We start from the raw sequence: 20,302 nt of genomic DNA, 5'->3' as shown, positions 1-20,302 counted from the left end.
TTCAAGGTGCACCCTGTGAGGGGACAGCAGAGTCAGCTACATGAGGGGTCTGGACGCATCATGTGTCTTCTGTTCACACCTGGAAAGTAGATGTTGCAAATAGAGAAGAGAAAAAGAAAATAGTCTTGAAGTTGTGGACATAACTTGTATTTGTTAATACAGAATAGAACTGAAAGGCTGTGGAGATGCTTCTGCAGTCAAGCTTTGCAGACAGTGCCCTAAAAATGCACAGCGACTTCAAATTACAGTTGAAGTTGATACGCAGATTAACTCCACAACTCGTTAAAGTTGTAAAGTAGGTACGCATTTATTCAGCTGAGGCGCATGGGGGAATGGCTTCTCCAAAGACACACACACCTCAGCGTCGTTTTCCCTTTACATTTATTCTCTAGTCATTCATATGCATTAGCTTACTCAAAACGCCTATACATATTTAAGCCCTATTCCCACTCCGTATTATAATGAGCAAAAAGTCCTTTGCGCGTGCGCAGTGCCTCCTGGTGGTCGTTGGGCAGGGGTCTCAAGATGAAGCAGGTGAGTTCCTCAGTCTAAACTTTTCACCTTTAGTAGCTGCACATGCTCTCTAGCAGTCTTCAGAAGTCAGGTTAATATCCAAGTTACAAAAGCTGGGATTTTTACAGGAATTAAGTAACTGACTTTCCTTATCAGCAGCTGATGCTCTGGTACTGCATGGTAAGCACAATAGGTATTTGGTATTTGCTGAGCGGTATAAGTGTTAAGCAGTCAAGCAGTTTAACTTTGTACCCCCTCGTACAACCCCCCTGTACGGTTCACTTACTTCACTTACCCCCCTGTACATATATTCCCTTGTATAATAGCATATCCCCTTATACAACAGCATATCAAAGTGATACTGTACATAAAATTGAGGAAGTGTGGTCTGGATGATCGGGTAGTGAGGTGGACTGTGAACTGGCTGAAGGAGAGAAGCCAGAGAGTTGTAGTCTATGGGGCGGAGTCTAGTTGGAGGCCTGTATCTAGTGGAGTGCCTCAAGGGTCGGTACTGGGACCAGTATTATTTAATATATTCATCAACGATTTAGATGAGGGAATTGAGTGTACTATCAGCAAGTTTGCTGATGACACTAAGCTGGGAGGAGTGGCTGACACGCCAGAAGGCTGTGCTGCCATCCAGAGAGACCTGGACAGGCTGGAGAGTTGGGCGGGGAATAACTTGATGAGATATAACAAGGGAAAGTGTAGAGTCCTGCATCTGGGCAGGAACAACCCCAGGTTCCAGTATAGATTGGGGAACGACCTGTTAGAGAGCAGTGTAGGGGAGAGGGACCTGGGGGTCCTAGTGGACGACAGGATGACCATGAGCCGACACTGTGCCCTTGTGGCCAAGAAGGCCAATGGCATACTGGGGTGTATTAGAAGGGGGTGGTTAGTAGGTCGAGAGAGGTCCTCCTTCCCCTCTACTCTGCCCTGGTGAGACCGCATCTGGAATATTGTGTCTAGTTCTGTCCCCCTCAGTTCAAGAAGGACAGGGACCTGCTGGAGAGAGTCCAGTGCAGGGCAACTAAGGTGATTAAGGGAGTGGAGCATCTCCCTTATGAGGAAAGACTGAGGGAGCTGGGTCTCTATAGTTTGGAGAAGAGGAGATTGAGGGGTGACCTTATTAGCTTATATAAATATATAGAGGGGGAGTGTCACGAGGATGGAGCCAGGCTCTTCTCAGTGACAAACAATGATAGGACAAGGGGCAGTGGGTACAAACTGGAACACAAGAGGTTCCACTTAAACTTGAGAAGAAACTTCTTCTCAGTGAGGGTGACGGAACACTGGAACAGGCTGCCCACGGAGGTTGTGGAGTCTCCTTCTCTGGAGACATTTAAAACCCGCCTGGACATGTTCCTGTGTAACCTTATCTAGGTGTTCCTGCTCTGGCAGGGGGATTGGACTAGATGATCTTTTGAGGTCCCTTCAATCTCTAGCATACTGTGATACTGTGATAAACATTGCATATTGTATTAGAAGGATGAATATGACAACTGCATGTTGGGTTATTAAAGCTAAAGTGATTCTCCCCCTCCATAGTCTGAGCTGGCAGAAATAGGTAACTAAAGCTTGTGTGAATCAAGCATGATTTCTTTTTAAGAGTCAGGGGTTTGTGTATGTGTATATATGTCTGCATGCAAAGTCATCATAGCTTGTCCTGAACAGAATTTCAGATCTATAGATAAATATTATGAATTAATGGACCAAAACATGCTGATTGAAATTGGGAAAAGAGAAGCAGAAAAGCATACAACTGATTTCCAGTCATATGCACCAATTTCTGTACAGACTTATTTTTGAAATAGCCTGTTATTTATCACAGTTTTGCCAAAGCAATAACAATATGAAATTGTTTTTAATGTTACTGGGTTTGCATATATTTGGGCATAAGTATCACTAATTCAGTCCACTGTGCTTGTTAAAAGATCTTAATTTCAAATAATAGATGTGTTTTAAAGCACCGTATCAAGGAATATGCTTCCCAACAGAGGGAAATGCTTTTTATTAGCTCTTGAAACCATGGAATCTGTTGGTGTGAGTTCCTCTGTATCCCAGTAGGCCATGTTTCAGCGAAAAACAAGTATAACTGAAAGGAGTATCAGAAAGTCCACATTTGTATAGTGTTACATGGAAGATGAAATACTTTGGAAGCAGTTCTTGGTGATATTCAGAATTTGCATCTTCTATGGGTTACTGCTGAGCAGATATAAATTTGACTTTGAATTGAGAAAAAAAATCCTAAAATGAGAGATCATTCTTTGAATAAGTAGTTTTCACCTTTGTGGTCCTGTAGGAACGTTGATGGCTCAGGCTGCAGTCCCTCCCAGGTTCACTTTAACACAACATGAATCCATTATTGCCTGAGAGAGTGAAGTCTTACTCTTCCTGGCCCACTCCCACTTCCACTAATTTTCTGGTCTTAGTTTATGAAGAGGGCTAGCTCAGGGAACCATTCCAGCTGAAATTAAACCAAACCAAAAACCAGCTACTTCAGTAATTGCACCCTTGCTTCCAAAACCTGCTTATTAACCGAGTGGAACCACCCCTACTGTCTCATTTAGCTTCTAGCCTGGAATTCAAACAAAATACCCAGAATAATTCTGTTCATTAATCCAGAGTGGCACCATTATTATCATGAGATAAAAACAAAAAAAAAAAATATAAATCTGTATAGCTTTAATAAATTAAAATTATTGATAATACCTATATTTATTGAAAAGGTGGGATATAATGGTATGTTTTTGCAGGACTGATTTGAAGTAAAGTAGTACAGAATCATGGACTCTTAAACCTGCAGATAAAAAGCTATTACAGAAGACCGTTGAACAGTTCTGTCCTGTTTCTCAGGCCTAACAATGTCTAATTATTCCTACAGGAAGTCTCTGCTTTCCAGTAAAACTGCTTAAATTTAGTAAGTGTAATTTTTTATTTTTATTCATGAGGTCAAAACCCTTAAGTAGCAGTTGTTAGAGATCGGATTTGTGTCTGAGTAGCTGGTTATGTATAGCATAATAATTTTGTTTCTGTTTACATCGGTTTTCATGATGTTATATACATTTCTGCACAGCTTGAAATGATTTCTTAATTTATACTAAACTGTCACATCTTTTTATCTTATTCTGACTGAGTTGCTTACATATCAAATATATTCAAAATGAGAAAGCAAACAGTAAACTGAGTAAACTGAGGTTTGGAACACGCATTTAACAGCAGGAGAGTCCTTTCACATTTGTGTTTGTGGTCACATATATTAATACTTTTTGTTTGTCAAACTCATTTTCAGTACAAGTAGTTATTAATTTTCATTTAAGTTTTCTTATCCATAGTTCCAGTTTAGCAACAAGTTTAGATTATACACTTACTTAATTCAGATCACTCAGCTTCCTCATTCCTTAAACTTATAAACATGTGCTTAAGTAAATTACAGTGTTAGATTCTCTAATTTTTTATGTATTTCTATATATACATGTATCTGTCTAAAGAATACATACAGTCTATGTTGATCCTGTATATATGTAGAACTATATAGAGAGAATTATGTATATTGAATATGTGCAGTATTTCATTTTTTATTTCTCTCAGTCTTTCCAAGACACACTTTACCGGAGATGCCGTTATATGAGATGCTATTGAAACTGCATCTGGATTATTACATAGCAGATTCTTCCTATTCAAAAAAAGTCAATTCAAGCTGACAGAGGTGCAGAAAAGGGCTCTGCCAAAAAGCAAGGAAGTAAGAAATTATTGCTCTGGAAAGATATTCTCTTCAAAGTATCATTGAGGTGGCTTAAGAAATTATTGCAACCATGTTTGCTGCCTTGTTTGATGATACAGCTCTTTCAGCCAGGTCAGTGGAAAGGGTAGTGTCATCGTCTACCTCTACACAAGTCATCCACTTAACCTAAATTCCCAGGTAAAGACTATTTAAAATCAGGGTGATTTTTCTTCAAAGGGGATGAAAAGATATCAAGTGTTTCATTGTGCACATTGTGGTAAAGGAACTAACCTTAAATAATGAAAGAGAAAAGACACCTGCAATAACTTCTAAAATGGTTTCAGTTTTATCTGCTGGTGGCTGTCTGACCCATCCTAAATAAGGGTAGGATTTAAGCCTTGTTGAAGAGTAGACACCAAAGGGGTGAAGAGCAGCTTAAACTAAAGGACAATGTTGTAACTTAATATTTTAAGTACAATATTGCAGTAAGGAGGAACACAAACTTGAGTAAAATACAATAATAAAAGCAAACTCCTTAATGTTTATTCAGATGGGAAGCTGCCATTCCAAATTGCTATAATTCTGCAATGTGTTATTTCGAAAATACATTATTAAGAAGAACATTTGAAGGGCAAAATTATGTCATACCAGGTGACTTTGATCTGTCTGAATTACACCTACTCTGCTTGCAGACCATTTTGGGAAAAGTAGCTCTATGCACCAGCTGTAGAAAGATGACATAAAAAAGCAGTCTGAACACATTTTAAATGCACACCAGAAGCCTAACTATTCTACTTAATGTCAGTTGAACTCATACAGAGGTAGATATCTTTGTGCAAGCTCACATTGCACTTGTGACTGCAAGAAGCTATTAGATACCTTCAAGTTATCAGCTCAACTCCTCATTCTCATGAAACAAGATCAGGGGTAGTTAGACTTCCTAACAAAATATTTGGACCAAAGGACTCTGAGTTACATCAGGAGAAATAGTCCCTGAAGACAATTTCATGGGCTTGGGGTTGCAAGACTGCAGTATATTTCCTCCACATCTTTTGCTGTCCTCAGTCAGCCCCTGTGTCAGTGCCAGGGCATAATGCCGGTGGTAAGCTGGCACTGCTTGAAGCCAGCACCAGTTCTCTTCCACTAGCACTAAGCAGTAGAATCAGAAACAGGATCTGATCCATACTTTCTCATGAAGTTTGCTAAAGATAGGCAAAAATGAATGTTTAACAATCTAATTTGTGTGGTTTGGTTGATACGCTGGAGGGAAGGAATGCCATCCTGAGGGACCTCGACACACTTGTGAGGGGGGCTGATGCCAACCTTATGAAATTTAACCATGCCAAATGCACCTCGGTCGGAGCAATGCCAGGCACAGCTACAGGTTGGGCAGAGAAGAGATTCAGAGCAGCCCTGAGGAGAAGGACTTGGGGGTGTTGATCGATGAAAAACTGAATATGAGCCGGCTTCAGTGTGCACTTGCAGCCCAGAAAGCCAACCGTATCCTGGGCTGCATCAAAAGGAGAGTGACCAGCAGGTCGAAGGAGGTGATCCTGCCCCTCTACTCTGCTCTCGTGAGACCTCACTTGGAGTATTGTGTGCAGTTCTGGTGTCCTCAACATAAAAAGGACATGGAACTGTTGGAACAAGTCCAGAGGAGGCCACGAGGATGGTCAGGGGACTGGAGCACCTCCTGTATGAAGACAGGCTGAGAAAGTTGGGGCTGTTCAGCCTGGTTCAGCTGAGTGGAGACCTCATGGCAGCCTTCCAGTATCTGAAGGGGGCCTGTAGGGATGCTGGGGAGGGACTCTTCATTAGGGACTGCAGTGATAGGACAAGGGGTAATGGGTTCAGACTTAAACAGGGGAAGTTTGTATTGGATATAAGAAAGAAGATCTTCACTGTGGGGGTGGTGAGGCACTGGAATGGGTTGCCCAGGGAAGTTGTGAATGCTCCATCGCTGGCGGTGTTCAAGACCAGGTTGGACAGAGCCTTGGGTGAGATGGTTTAGTGTGAGGTGTCCCTGCCCATGGCAGGGGGTTGGAACTAGATGATCTTAAGGTCCTTTCCAACCTTAGCTATTCTATTCTATTCTAATCTTAAGGTCCTTTCCAACCCTAACTACTCTATGATTCTGATTACCAACAGTGGATTTTCAAGGAATTAGTAGTTAGGAAGCTCTTATTTATAACTCATAAATATTAAAATCAGTAATTATGGGGATTAAATACTCCCATAGCATCTAATGCAGAAGATTTTGCAAACATATATGATGAGCCACCTAGAGTTTGATACCCAAATGAGATTTGATAAAAATATCACCAGAGCCAAATAACGCTAAATTTCAGCTGGTTGTTCAGACAAATTTGTGGCATAGTATCATAACAGATGGGACACTGGCACTTCTAAAAACCATGTTTTACTTCAAAACTAAGAAATGTTTTACTTCAAAAAGGAATTGCCACTCTCTCACTCATAAGATGTGACATGGAAAAAGATGTGGCTATTCAGTGCACTGACAACAGGGTAAAGCAACTCGGTTAACGAGAAACCAAAAGTAAACATGCAGATCCAGGTTGGGAGAGTCACTGATATTACTGCATATGCATTTCTGATATTCAAAATCCATAATCCCATTTTTTCATGGGTCATTTGAACCAAAATTGTGGCATCTGGTCATTACTGCTCCAGTCCAGACACAGGTAGCTGTGCTGGGGTGAAGGCTTTACAGCCACATTGACTGGATTGTGTGATTTTAACCATAGTTACAACAGTTAAAACACAGTACCACCATGGGCAGTTTACAGAGACACTTCATTAGAGATCCCTTAACACCTTCATTAATTCCATCATTTAAGTCTATGTTAACTGCGTTTCCTCAACTGTAGACTTATACAGGAGCTTTCTAGATTCCAGTGTAAGTTGAAGTAAACCTAAAGTTGTTTTCACCTATATTTAACTCCCCATAGTGCCAAGAAGTAATTGACACTGCTTTTATCCTTGTCCATATTCTGAGGTACCCTAAACCCCTAAAGAAAGCCTGCTGACAGCCCTGGCTTAAAGCTTTACTTCTGTTTACAAAGTCTTTTGCATTAGGACATGACATCCTAAAAACTTTAAAGTGCTTTTTTTCTCCCATGATATCATCTGTGATGCAGAATTCACATGCCCAGGGAGCATAATCTGTTGAGAGAGTTTTCCTTTCCTTAAATTGGATGTATAACTGCTGAAACATCTATTGTGAGGCAGTTTTCTTTCATCTGGGTTTGGGATTATTTTAAAAGAGGTTGAGTCGGTTGCTGTTTCATAGTCACAGCAATATCATTCCTGTGGGGTTTTCTTTGCTAGCTTCCAGTAAATTATGAGGGATAGACCCCAATGCATTTTTATCAATGTAGAATTGAAAATGAATTTAATCTTTAAATAGAAAATCAACTAAATCAACTAAATATTGAGGCTGCAGAACGAAGCGACAACTGAGTCATCACATTTGTAGACTAAACTTTAATATCACTATTTTAATATATAAAAGTAAAAAAGCAGCTAAATTTTTCCCTGGGCAGGTAGACTGCTTACTGAGACTAATAAGAAGTCCTATCTTCTTCTCAGCTTGAACTTTTCCTTCAGCTTATTTTCCATGGCCATGCAGCTGTCTCGGTCTTATGCCAGCCTCTCAGCAAAATAAATTTGTCATTTAAATAAGTGCAGAGGAGAAAAATTCCATGCTAACAATTGTTAATAATCCCAATTAATTATTGATTAGTGGTAATGACAGTAAGCAGAAAATTGATTTGCTGTTTGTACTGAGCTGAAATAATTTGCTTGTAGAATAAAAGCAACTAACCAATAAGACCCACAGTGATACTGGATTAATCTCGCATTTCTATATTAATAAAAGGTGTCTGTTTGTTAAGTGATAAGCAAAGGAATGCAAGATAGTTTTAAGTAGTAGATCATTTATCACCAGTGTGTTGCGGTTTCTTTCAACTACAGTAAATAACACATGATTTGAAGAAAAAAATCTATACAAACCTAAGTAGATACAGATTGTTTTCCCTTACAGTACCTTTTGGGTAGCAGTAAATGGCCAGGTAGGACTGACCTCTTTCTTCTTCATGTCTTTCAGCTACTTTATCAGTATTTATAACAACCGTAGTTTTTCTCAAAGCATTCTAGCACTAACCCTACACAACCTATACTCAGCTTTTTTATCTGCAGAAAAATCTGTGCTGCCTTTGAGAATTTCTGCACTTAACAAATGTTTTTTCTTTTCTTTATTTAGTAGTATGGTCTCACAGTAAGGTATACCCTCTGCTTGTGACATGCAAACAGTATTTTTGCAGTATTTAAAAATCAGTTCTGGAACTACATACAGTATTTACCAATATCATATATTGAGTATCATACTCCACCTTCAAGCTTCTTTTTGGTATTCCCCATCTGTAGGTCCATCAGCTGTTGGCCTGTTAATTTTCAGCTTTGTAAGAGAAGTTCACAATCAACAGGCTGGTTTTGATGACTCTCCTCCACCATCCCCAGGATCTTTGTATAATATTATTTCATTCCAAGGTATGATCACATACTTCATAATTATAACCTACAGATTCTGTTCCTATGTGTATGAGTGAAGTTGAAGTCCAAAAGACTAAACAGATCGGCTGGGGACAGGCCAGGTTAATCAGCAGAATAAGTCATAATCATAGTGCAGCAGAAGCCTAATTATTGCCTTTTTCTTTCCTTGGTATATATTATAACAAAAGGCAGTATGTTAAGGAAGGAATTGGAAAGACATAGCTCTGCTGGTATTTAAGATGTATAAAAACCTGTTTAAGTGTACATGGCCATGACTAGAAGGACAGTGTTGGTTGACACCAGGATCAGGTAAGAGATGTAGGCAAAATTTCCTGTTGAAGAGTGAGATGTGTGTGTGGTGATGGGCTATATACGCAAAAGTCCTGTGCTGCATAGAGATACCATTTCAGAATAAAGGGATCCATAACGGTGCTTGGGTTACAGGTGACCAGCAGAATGGAAACGTTGCCCACTGAAGGTCAAGAGAGGGAGTGGTGGTCTTCACAGTCCGGAGGTAATGGGTGGACATCATAATCTTAAAGGTCTTTTCCAGCCTTGCTGATTCCATGATTCTGTGCAGTTTAAGAACTCTGGTTTAGACCTTTTTAACTCTGCAGTCTTAGACCCTATTAGTCTCCAAAGACTGATGTGAGAGAGAAAGGCTGTGATTTCTACTTTTGTACAAAAGAGGACTGACTTGAAGTGATAGGGAGTTAGCATTGCTGAGCTAGAGTCGAGGTAGAAGCCAAATTTGTATTTGATAGAGAAGATGAGAAGATTTAAAAGAAAAAATATCTTTTCTGATATTCTATTAAGAAGAATTCTCTCAACTATGAGTAAAAATAGTTTTCATTTGAGGACATTTCAACTGATAATTTTGAACTTCCAGCATACACTAACTTTCTTCTCTGTGAAACTAGTGGTGCTGTCAAACCCTGCCTTTGTGTCAATATATATTCTGCTGATACCTCAGTTTTATTTGCTTACATGTCTCAAGACACTGCATGTGTTGGATTCTGTTTCATTCTGAAAAGATCAAAGGCAAAATGGTGTAACAGCCACATCAATTATTTATGAATCAAGTCATGATATTAATGTGCCTTGATCAAAATACAGCTATGGCTCAAAAGGAACTGCAGACCTCTACCCCACTCCAGCGTAATCCAGAAACTGATCTGTTAAAGTTGTTCATTTTTAAGTTGTCAGTGTTACTGAAACTGCCATGGAAAATAAAACCCAGCCGCATCAGCAATTCTTGAATCCAGGCATGGAATAAATGCCCACTGCTGCAGAGCTTATGCATGTACCATTGCGTTGCCACACGTTCACAAGATTCCAGAAGTCTTATGTACTTCACACACTTGTTTGTTACGTTTTTTTGTTACTTCAAGGGGAAACAATTAATTACAGATATCTTTGCTGCTTTTCCCTTTGCCATCCTCCTGCAAAAGATGCATAGCAGTGGCAGACATCTTATGGTCTGCTACGCCTACTAGGCATATTCTAGCATGCAAATTGCTGCCTGAATTAGGAGTACCACAGTGTCCCAGAGTGGAACAGCATGTTCCCAGACCACAGGTACTCTGGGGAGTAGCAGACACAAATATCTGGAGGCAGAAAGTGGAAGGTTGCAGAATGTGAGTGCTGGGTGAAGAGCAATGAAACACCACAGTGAAAGAGAGTCCTGGAGATGTGAGCATCAAATGAGAAATAATAATGTGAAGAAGTTGCTGTGATAGGTATGAATATATCCTCGACTCCTAGTAAAACAATTTGTAACACTCTTTAACAAAAAACCTCCCAGAAATAGGGATGATGGTTCTAGAGCAAAGGAGTGGCAAGCCACACAGCAAAGTACTGTTACATGATGAAGCATGCTGGTTTTCTTAGGGGGTTTAGGCTGAAATGAAACTCGTAAGAATGGATTAAATCTTGGCAATATTTCCATGACAAGTATGAACAAAAGGTGTGATATCCCATGTATTTCTATAATTGAAAATACAACTCTTTTTGGTGACAGCCTCAGATAGTGGCAGTGAAATAGCCTTGACCTAGAAAATACAAAATCTGGAATAATCAAGCAAGAGGTGCAAGTGTGGTTAAGACAGATTTAACAAGAGATATCTCAGTCATTTTCACAGAAGAAAGCTGTAATATTACATCTTTCTGACAGGGGATAACAGGAGAGCAAGTGCTATCTGTCTTGCTTTAATGCCCTGCAGTGGCACACATGGCCAGTGACTTGATGTGTCCCCAACAAAGAATTGTCTTAGGTTCTGAACTATGCCCAGTGCCTGTGTCATCAGACTTGGTGAGTGCTGTTGTGTCTGAGTATCAGCAAGGATTAAACTCTCACTGCAAAGTGTTTGCACACTTTCTGGGCTTCCTAAAGCAGATCTCCATCCTGTTATACCTTCAGGCCAACAGGACATGAAATAAATCACAACTGTTTTTCCAGACTGGGCTTGGGTTTTTTCCACATTTAAATCACAATACATATCAATTCAGTTTATGAATAAGTCCAGCTCATCCATGTAAGGAGTAAACGAAAAAGCTGTCACTTAATAACATGTAACTTTATATTTCTGATTAATTATTTCAAAGTTTGAGAGATTTCTTCAAACAGTGAGTTATGTTGACGGTTGGACATGACTAATCTATACTGGCACATGGTAGCATTTATAAGAATAGATTTACAAGTCTAATGATAACCAAATCATATAAAATTGCTTTTTCTAGCCTCCAGTGAGATTTGATCACATGGTGTATTATATGATTTTGGTTGTATTAGACTTTACAAGATTCCTTTTCCTGCATCTCATTACACTTACTTATACAGCACCTTTGATTTCAAGCACTGGATTTTCACAACAGCAACAAAGGAAAATATGGGAAAAACCTTGGATTTTCATAACCACTTCCTTTAGAAGTTGTGTGAATTAGCAACAAATAAATTCCATTAAGTATATTTTTTTTTAGGTAAATTATCTCAATTAATGACATTCTAGAAGTTTCTGTCATGCAATTCATTTTCAGGTTTGCTTACTCCTCTCTGTTTATGGTCCTTCAAAATCTTTTTCCATCATGGCTAGTGCTGTGGCAATACAGTCACGGTGATAATACTGCCAGAGAATATGGTCTGTCTGCACAGGAGTGAGGTTAAATCCTGATCTTGTTATACAGGGTTTGTAATATTTTTACAAAAATGCAGCTCAGAAGAATGCTGTGGCAATTTAGTAATTTTGTATGTCAATGATGTTGCTGTATTGCATTGACTGAAGAGAGATAAAACTCAATTGTGCTGAATTGCTGATTGCTTTGGTGTCACCAGATCATCAGCACTGAAGTCTGGCACTTTCCTATGACATCCTAGGAAAGCTGAATTCTCAGAAATGACTTAATACTCACCAGCTCCCTTAAATGCTTCATGCTGGGCATCCTGAATTGTGAGCATCCCAAATCATTTCCTATCACTGGACTATATATGCAAAATGTGAAGTATGATTTGATCTTTTGTGGATTTCCTAACTTTAACCCAACCCAAAAATATTATAAAGGAATGGCTGTCACATTTTGCCTACCAGTAGAGCCACTTCTCTGCTGCTTACACTTTAAAGAGAGCTGCCTTATTTATTACTTGAATTACAGAATTGCATGCTGAGGCATTCCACTAAGCAACAGACAACTGGGAAGCACCGAGGTGCAGATGCCTCTCTTAATATACCAATCAGGCCATTTCTCACTGGCCTTTTTCTTTGAAAGCTGATTTTAGAACAAAGATTTATCATTGAGAAGCCTGTGTTAAATAAAAAGAGCATGCAGACTGTAAATAAACAGATTTAACAAGCCTGCACAGATTAGATGCTTGCAGCGACATAATGCTCTCTGGCTTCATCATGTGCAATGCAGCAAATATATTAAGAGGTGCTGGTGAGTCCAGAAACAGCTTCCTTTTGCTGTTCCTGCCTGAGAACAGGATGCTGGTAGGAAGTTTCTACTTGTGTTGCAGCATCATGTGGAGCTGGACTGGTACTGCAGTGGTGAAAATGAAGCTGCTTAGACCCCTGGCACTGTGGGCTACTGCACTGGGAAACCTGAGCCTTCTGCCATCCTTCACAGTCACTGCATGAACAGCAGTGGCTTAAAACAACACATTTGACTCCATGACGGTAAGAGATAAATCAAGACACAGGAAAACTTGGTACAGATTGCAGGGATGATCCCACACTTTGCATGCAAAGTTGTTGATGGAAGATGAGCACATGCTGTAAGAAGGCTTCTGAGAACATCTGGCAGGAGTATAAATAGCTGAGTATTCCCAGAAGATAGGAGGTTAAAAAGAAAAAGAGAATCTGCTTTGTGCCTGATGCTACTAGACAAAATATACGTTAGTGTGGATCAGAAGGTAGGAGTGAAACTGTTAGCCAGCAGCTGGTGCAGGTGGAGTCTATTTCTTAGTAGTAGTTCTGTTCTGAAACTCCACAAGCATTGAGGAAACCATGGGGGGCAAGAAGTAATTAGGAAATCTGTGTGGTTAGAGTAAGGGTAGGTCCCCTGCTACTGTGCTTTGCCCCTACTTCAGTGCTTTGCAGGGCTTGGCTCTGCCTATAAGCTGCCAAAAATGTGTCAGTGGAGAATGGAAATGGGGTTACTCAAAACACATTTAAGAAGCATAATGTCCTCATGCAGAACTCCCAGCTAAGCTTCATTTCAGGGCCCACAGATACACATTACACATAGGCACCAGGAAACACCAGTCACAGAACAGGAAAATAACATTTCCTTATGTGTGTTACCTGTTCTCCCATTCTCCAGTAGTGGAGACCGTTGGTTTGACCTTTGTGCCTTCCTTAGTAACCTCAGAGACTTAGAAGTGTTTTGGAAACCAGCACATGCTATTTCCTTAAGAACCATTCTTAATTTCCAGGCTGCGTGGGATAGTGACTCCGTCCAGTCTAACTGCTAACACAAGGAACCTCTGTTTACGGTTCCAGTTCAGAAAAAGTGAAGGAATTTTTCTCAGTTAGAGTGTTCTCCTACATAAAGATTAATTTTGTCACATTGTTAGAAAAGAGTGAAGTTTTTAAGATAAATAATCATATAAAATGGTAGGAACGATTATGTTTAAGAGGTTTATAAATCAATAGTGTGATTTTGTAGAGTAGAAAGAACTATAATTCTGCAGTTCCGTCTGCAGTCCGATATCGTGGTTAACCTGTAACCAGTGATACAATGGTAGTCTTGGTAGCAAGAGCTTATATAACCATATATGGTGAAGGGTGGATGGATGAATTTAGGGAGATATATTGTGAAATTCTATCCAAGCAGAACCTAGAAATTACCAGAGGTAGTCAAGGGAAAATAGAACAATGCTGGTGTCCACATAATGGCTGGAATATGTCCAGAGGACAAAAAGGTGAAAAGAACAAACCGAGGAAGACTTCTTACTTCATCCGAGGAAGACTCCTTACTTCATCAGGACGACCACCAGAGGGGGGTTGCGCAAGCGCAGAAGAGACTGATGTGGCAATCCTTAATGCATATGTATTAGTTATATAACCTTCAGTGTATAAATTGCGAACGCGATGTGACGAGGTCGAAGCCAGATTTGGGTGCGTGCCCCTGGTTTCCCAGCGCTGCAATAAAGCACCTCATATAACCATTCCGGTGGTTATGTGTCAGTCCTTACGCTAACAACATAACTAGGCTTTCAGTCAAGAAAGCACTTTTGCTTTCTAGTGCATCTCTGAAACAAAATTCAGATGTATGGCTTTGGTATTAAAATTGTTTGGGTACTTCCACTATTACCCTGAAGCTACGTTTCACCTCCAAAATATTATATTGAAGCAGATAAATATTTACAAGTCAGTTTCTAAAACTATAATATTTCACTTCAGTTGAATCTGTAAAGGTAGAGGAAAGATCCTCTCCAAAGTTTTTATTGTATCACATTTCAGGCAGGTTCTCAATGGCCCACTTAGCAACTCTTTGGCTTGCACTGTAGTCTCCATTAACAAATCCAGGCAGGTCAGGAGGCCACATTCCACACCATTTAGTGATGACCAAAGCCCTACTTACACTCAGCTCTGAAACATTTAGCTCATCTGGCTCATCCAAAGTGAGATCCAGCTAAATGGATGGAAGAAAACTGATTCAGGCCAGATTGCTCAAGACCCTGGGATGCCCCATATCCTCTTTCTTCAAACTGCTGCTACATTGCCTTTCAGTGGCCCTGTTCTGCTGACTGAAGCTCTGGCTGCTTTGAATGCTGCTCAGTCTCTTTCTTCTTTCATAAAAGCTCTTTCTTTTTCCTTTCTCCTTCTAGGGTTTCATCCTGGGAAAATTGGCTGCAAACTAGCAAATGAGCAAACATATGTTTCATTTTAAGTAAATGGCATTATGCTGAAACAAACTAAATCTATTCGCATACATACTGTAAAGCATAAGCTTACATGCCACCAGGATACCTAAATCTTTGCAGAACTGAGTAACCTGCACTGGAACAAACCACTGCTAGAAGAAAATGATCAGCCTGTACTGTTGTACAATCACCCAGTATTCGAAACACAGTGGTTTCATATCATTGTCAACCCACTGTGTAACTTATGTGTGTTTGATTTAATTACTGCATGTGAGAGCCTCAGGGAAAAACATCTGATTTTATAATGTACTGTATCAGTTGCTAAACCTTGTGTGAAGGAAGCCAGCATGAAGTATGTGCAGTATGAGAAAGACTAATGTGCACACTTCTACCGTATCACTTAGGCTGTAACTAATAGCTGCCATTCCTGCAAAGGTAAGGGCTGTGAAAGAAGTTCATACAGCCCCTTACTGAAAGCAAAAATAGGAGCCTCAAATTTGGATTCCAGTCTGTCTTCCTTACAAATGCAGGTCCTCATTACAATTGAAATGAGAGTGAAGGGGAGAGCCTGTTCTGGGGCAGACAGACAAACAGGGGCTGCTGTTCACTGTCTTTCCAGATCACTGAATTCACCAGAGCTTGTGTTACTGTATCCATTAAGTGTTAAAACTGCCTTTAAAAATAATTAACTATCTATCTTCTTTGGCTTTTGTAGTATGTATTTTGTAGGAGACTAAAAGCATGATTAGCATCAGTGCCATCTTCCATTCGGACAACAGCCTGCATTGGGTTCCCCATCTCATTCGATGTGGAGAATGCTCAGGGCTCCTGCCTTCTACCTGTTTTGGCTCCTTTAACCTTGGCTCAGGAGAAGGGACAATTTCACAGGATATTAGTGTAGTATTGATATAAGAAGGATATTTGAAAATTGTGTGATTTATATCATTCAGAACAGTGCACTGCTTGCCCAGATCCTTCACCATTCTCTGGGTTTACTCATCTATGCACAAAGACTTGGACTGGGCACAATCCAGGCAGAGTAGTTAACAAAGCATTAGTTTGATGACAAAATAGTTGTGGTTTTGTCCATTGCCTTTGGAATTTCTCTGCTACACAGGCATTTCTTTAGTTTCAGGTTTTGTTGTCCATAGTATGTCCAGCACATTCATTCCAGTCTCTGGAGACACACAAAGCACTGAGTGTCAGACACTATTAAAAGGAATTGAAATGTGTAAAGTAAAAGAGAATCCCGACCATTCTCATTTAGTTACATGCGATGTTTCTTTCAGCAGCTGGTATGCCTGTCTCCTAGACTATGTGAATATACTTCTCACTAGGCATGGGAGAGGGAAAACATATCTTGGAGCATGCCTGGAAGCTAAAATTTTCAAGTCTACCTTAAGAATGGGCAGCTATTAAAATAGTATAAAGAGGTACTAGCATCCCTTAAAATCTGTGGACACCAAGTACAATACTTTACTAAGCTCCTGGTCTCTTTGCTAAGACCAAGCTATTCTAATACACTGCATGGCCTTACATGAAAATGGGTCCTGGCAATGGGATGCCATAGCCTGGCTGCAACAGATTCCTAGTATCAAGTGCATTGTCTGACTAATCCTTACTACAGCTTTATTATTTCTTGCTTTGAGTCTTCGATAAGGCAGAAATGAGCAGGTGAGCTCCAGCAGAGGCAGGAATTGAGTACAGGTATTCCAGCTCACAGGCCATCCTTCCCATCAGCAGCAGAGGAGTTAACTGGGCAGTATATGAGATGCATACTGGCCTGCAGGATCAAAACAAAACTAATGGCAAGTGACAACCTACTCTTCTGCAGCTCCAGCTGCAGAATCCCTATGGTAACTTAGCCAAAATGAAACTGTCTTCACCCACGTGTCTCTGCAATTGCAGGAAGCTCTCTCTGAGTGCCCAAAATAGCGAGTGAACCTGACAGCAGATATGCTTTCTTGTCACTACAAGGGTAAGGTATATAGCTTCAGCAAATTTTACAGGAACCATCTATCCTGATCCTCTCTGTAACAAAAGCTGTGATCACTTTCTGTCTATTCCTAGCAAAAAAAAAAATCTTAACAAAAAAACCCTGCAATGCTCAGCTGCATATAATTCATCCACCTCTACAAAAGACATAAATCAGTAATAACCTGGTCTTTTGAATATGTTGTTATCACCACAGAGCGAAGAGCACAGAGAGCATAAACAGAGACATAAACAGGGGAGGATAATGAGGACATTTTAAGGGTCATTGTAAGTCCTTAATCCAACCTCCATACTTCAGTTTACAATAGTCCATGCTACAAGTTTTTTGTTTTAACATCATGAGATACTGCTGGAGGGGCCCTGATACATTTAGATTTAAAAAAGTGTAGGAAATCTGAAGAAACCTTCAGAAAACATCCAGCAACCCTTAAGCAATTCAAGTTCCCCACTACTAGCAGGGAAGATACCGGAATGCTTTCTGCCTGTAAGCTTTTTATACTTTTTCTTAGTTCTGTACCACCTTTGACTAAAGGAGTCTGAGCACAAGGAATTAACATTCACTTGTCTCTGCCTTCCCATTCTTTTAACTCCTGATATGTCAGCTCCTGTATCTCACTTTTATTTTAATCTCTTTTCAGCCAAACACAAAAGCCCTAATAAAGTTTCTTCAAATTTAATTTCAGAAATCAAAGGATTTTCCCTATTTCCCGTATCAGTGTCAGCTGCTGCCAAATACAGTGCAGTGCAGCAGGAGCTCCAGCTAAAAATACTCAGTTTATGGAAGTCAAACCAACTTTTCTGTGTGTTTACAATGAGCACAGGAAGTGTTCATCCTTTGTCAGGATTTTTAGTAACTTGTTGATTGGGACCTCATTGAGGATGTGTGATGGTTTTGGCTGGGATAGAGTTAATTTTCTTCATAGTAGTTAGTGTGGGGCTGTGTTTTGGATTTGGGCTGGAAACAGTGCTGATGATAACACGTGCATACACAGAGCCAAGGCCTTTCCTTCTCCTCACAGCACCCCACCAGCGAGCAGGCTGGGGGTGCACAAGGAGCTGCGACACAGCCAGGACAGCTGAGCCCAACTGACCCCAGGGATATCCCACGTCATATGGAGTCATGCTCAGCATGTAAAGGTGGGGAAGAAGAAGGAAGGGGGGATATTCGGAGTGATGGCATTTGTCTTCCCAATTAATCATAACACATGATGGAGCCCTGCTGTCCTGGAGATGGCTGAACACCTGCCTGCCCATGGGAAGTGGAGAATGAATTCCTGGTTTTGCTTTGCTCGTGCAGCTTCTGCTTTACCTGTTAAACTGCCTTTACCTCAACGCACGAATTTTCTCACTTTTACCCTTTTGATTTTTCGCCTTCCCACTGGGAGGTGGGGTGGGGATGAGCGAGTGATTGTGTGGTGCTTAGTTGATAGCTGGGTTTAAACCATGACAGTATAGTATTGTTGATTTCCTTCAGGAGGGATGTGTTTTCAGGTGGACTGGCCACTGCCAAAGCACTAGATCAGCTTGAAGGCTGGTGATCCCTAATCTCTGAAAGGTCAGTAGTGTCCTATACGTAGAAAGGTTCACTAAAGCGTGATGTTAAGAAAGAGTTTTGAGGACAAGACATGATAGGAAGTCCAACGAATTTATGGGGTATCCTGTGAATGCCCCAGACATTTTGTGTCATGTATTGTCCATCTCTCTGCAGGTTAGGTTCTCAGCTGCACGTAGATAGCACTGGTCACAAGTAAGGGAGCTGTGATCCAAATGAAGGGTGGGTGGTGCAACTACATGATGTGAGAGGGGACAGTGCAGTTAGGTCTTGAACATTTGAGTGGGCCGTATTTCTGACACATCAAGGATCCAGCAGACCCACCCAGTACATGCAGCTTACATGACCAGATACACAGTGGCCCTTGTACCTATCCCTGTACAAGAGTAGTCCATTAGACATTACTGATGGAGGCTTTTGATCACTGCTGCTGCACATTTAATAATTTAAAGCTCTAACACATATTGCAGCTACAAGGAAATATTCATCATTTACTACTTAACTGTGAAGAATTTTGAACATTTCTAAAGGACCTGGTCATTCTCCTTTACTTATTTTTTATGTTAGTGTGTTTTGGAGATTTTTTTTGTCAGGGAAGTAACTGCAGTCCTACCTGCAGATGAGCTCTCTATATGTGAGTCAAAGACTTTGCTTTTATAATCATGTTTATGCAGATATTTTGTCTTCAGAAGAATACAGAATAAAATAATACTCAAATCATAAGTAACCCTTATTTTTAGTGTAAGTTCTAAGTATGCTTCAGTTACACAATCCTTCTTTTTGTATTTTAGGTTAGGACAAGGCAATTGAAGTGCCTCTGAACAAGGATACTGATTTGAGAAAAAGTTGACCTTGTTTCATTGTAATCTGCAGAGAGCAATAACATGATTCACCAACCACAACTGTATGGAAAAGCAGGCTGACTGGTAAAATCTTTAAGAGATACATGAAGGCTTTAACAAAGTTCATCATTGAGGCTCTGGAGATGTAGAGGCAGCAGGCTGGGGCTTGGGGTACAGCAGTCCGGTTCCTTTGTACGCCTCATACCGTAGAATTTTAACCTACAGTCACTCATCAAGAAACTCTGGAATTACATGTTTTGAGCCTCACTGTAATTTTCTGCTGAAGGACATGCAAGAAACTCAGTACTTCCCCTATTTTATTTAACTTTACTGAACTTTCAATCGGAATATCACACCCATGTTTGCATGGCTCTGAATGGATCCAGTTCATGCAGAGCTCACACTGGTTCACACTCGCAGAGCTCAGCCAGCAGCCAGAAAGGGAAAAACATCCTTGAATTACTGATGTAAAAGAAGTAGGACTTTTTGGACCTTTTTTTTTTCTGTCTTTGGTAGTAGGCCAGAATATGAAATACAGAAGTTTCTCTTTAACCCAAGCTGTAATATTCAGAAGTAACAGTTGCTGTTTCCTCTGAAGAAGAAAAAAATGCATTTCAGTCTTTTTTCAGTGCAAAGACCTGCTACTGCATAGATCTACTTGTTTCTGAGAGTGCTGAGAAGTTGAGACTCCATTGTCTGAGGCTTAAAAAGTTGAGTTTGATAGACTTCGATGTAAAGTGTTC

The 20,302-nt window shown here is 40.3% G+C and overlaps 1 long non-coding RNA gene across 1 annotated transcript; it reads left to right on the top strand.

Annotated features, from left to right (window-relative positions):
• Positions 1 to 3,148: 3,148 nt before the first annotated feature.
• Positions 3,149 to 8,805, top strand: LOC133219189 (uncharacterized). Its single transcript, XR_009727374.1, has 3 exons — positions 3,149 to 3,433; positions 4,115 to 4,435; positions 8,684 to 8,805. It is a non-coding gene; the product is annotated as an uncharacterized LOC133219189 (long non-coding RNA).
• Positions 8,806 to 20,302: the final 11,497 nt, after the last annotated feature.

Source organism: Neopsephotus bourkii, unplaced genomic scaffold (assembly GCF_033783945.1).
Source record: "Neopsephotus bourkii isolate Nb327-2 ecotype Australia unplaced genomic scaffold, CSIRO-AGI_Nbou_v1 NB_1328, whole genome shotgun sequence".
Taxonomy (NCBI): Eukaryota; Metazoa; Chordata; class Aves; order Psittaciformes; family Psittacidae; genus Neopsephotus; species Neopsephotus bourkii.
Note: the sequence above shows the minus strand (reverse complement) of the source record. Positions and strands in the feature narration are given on the sequence as shown.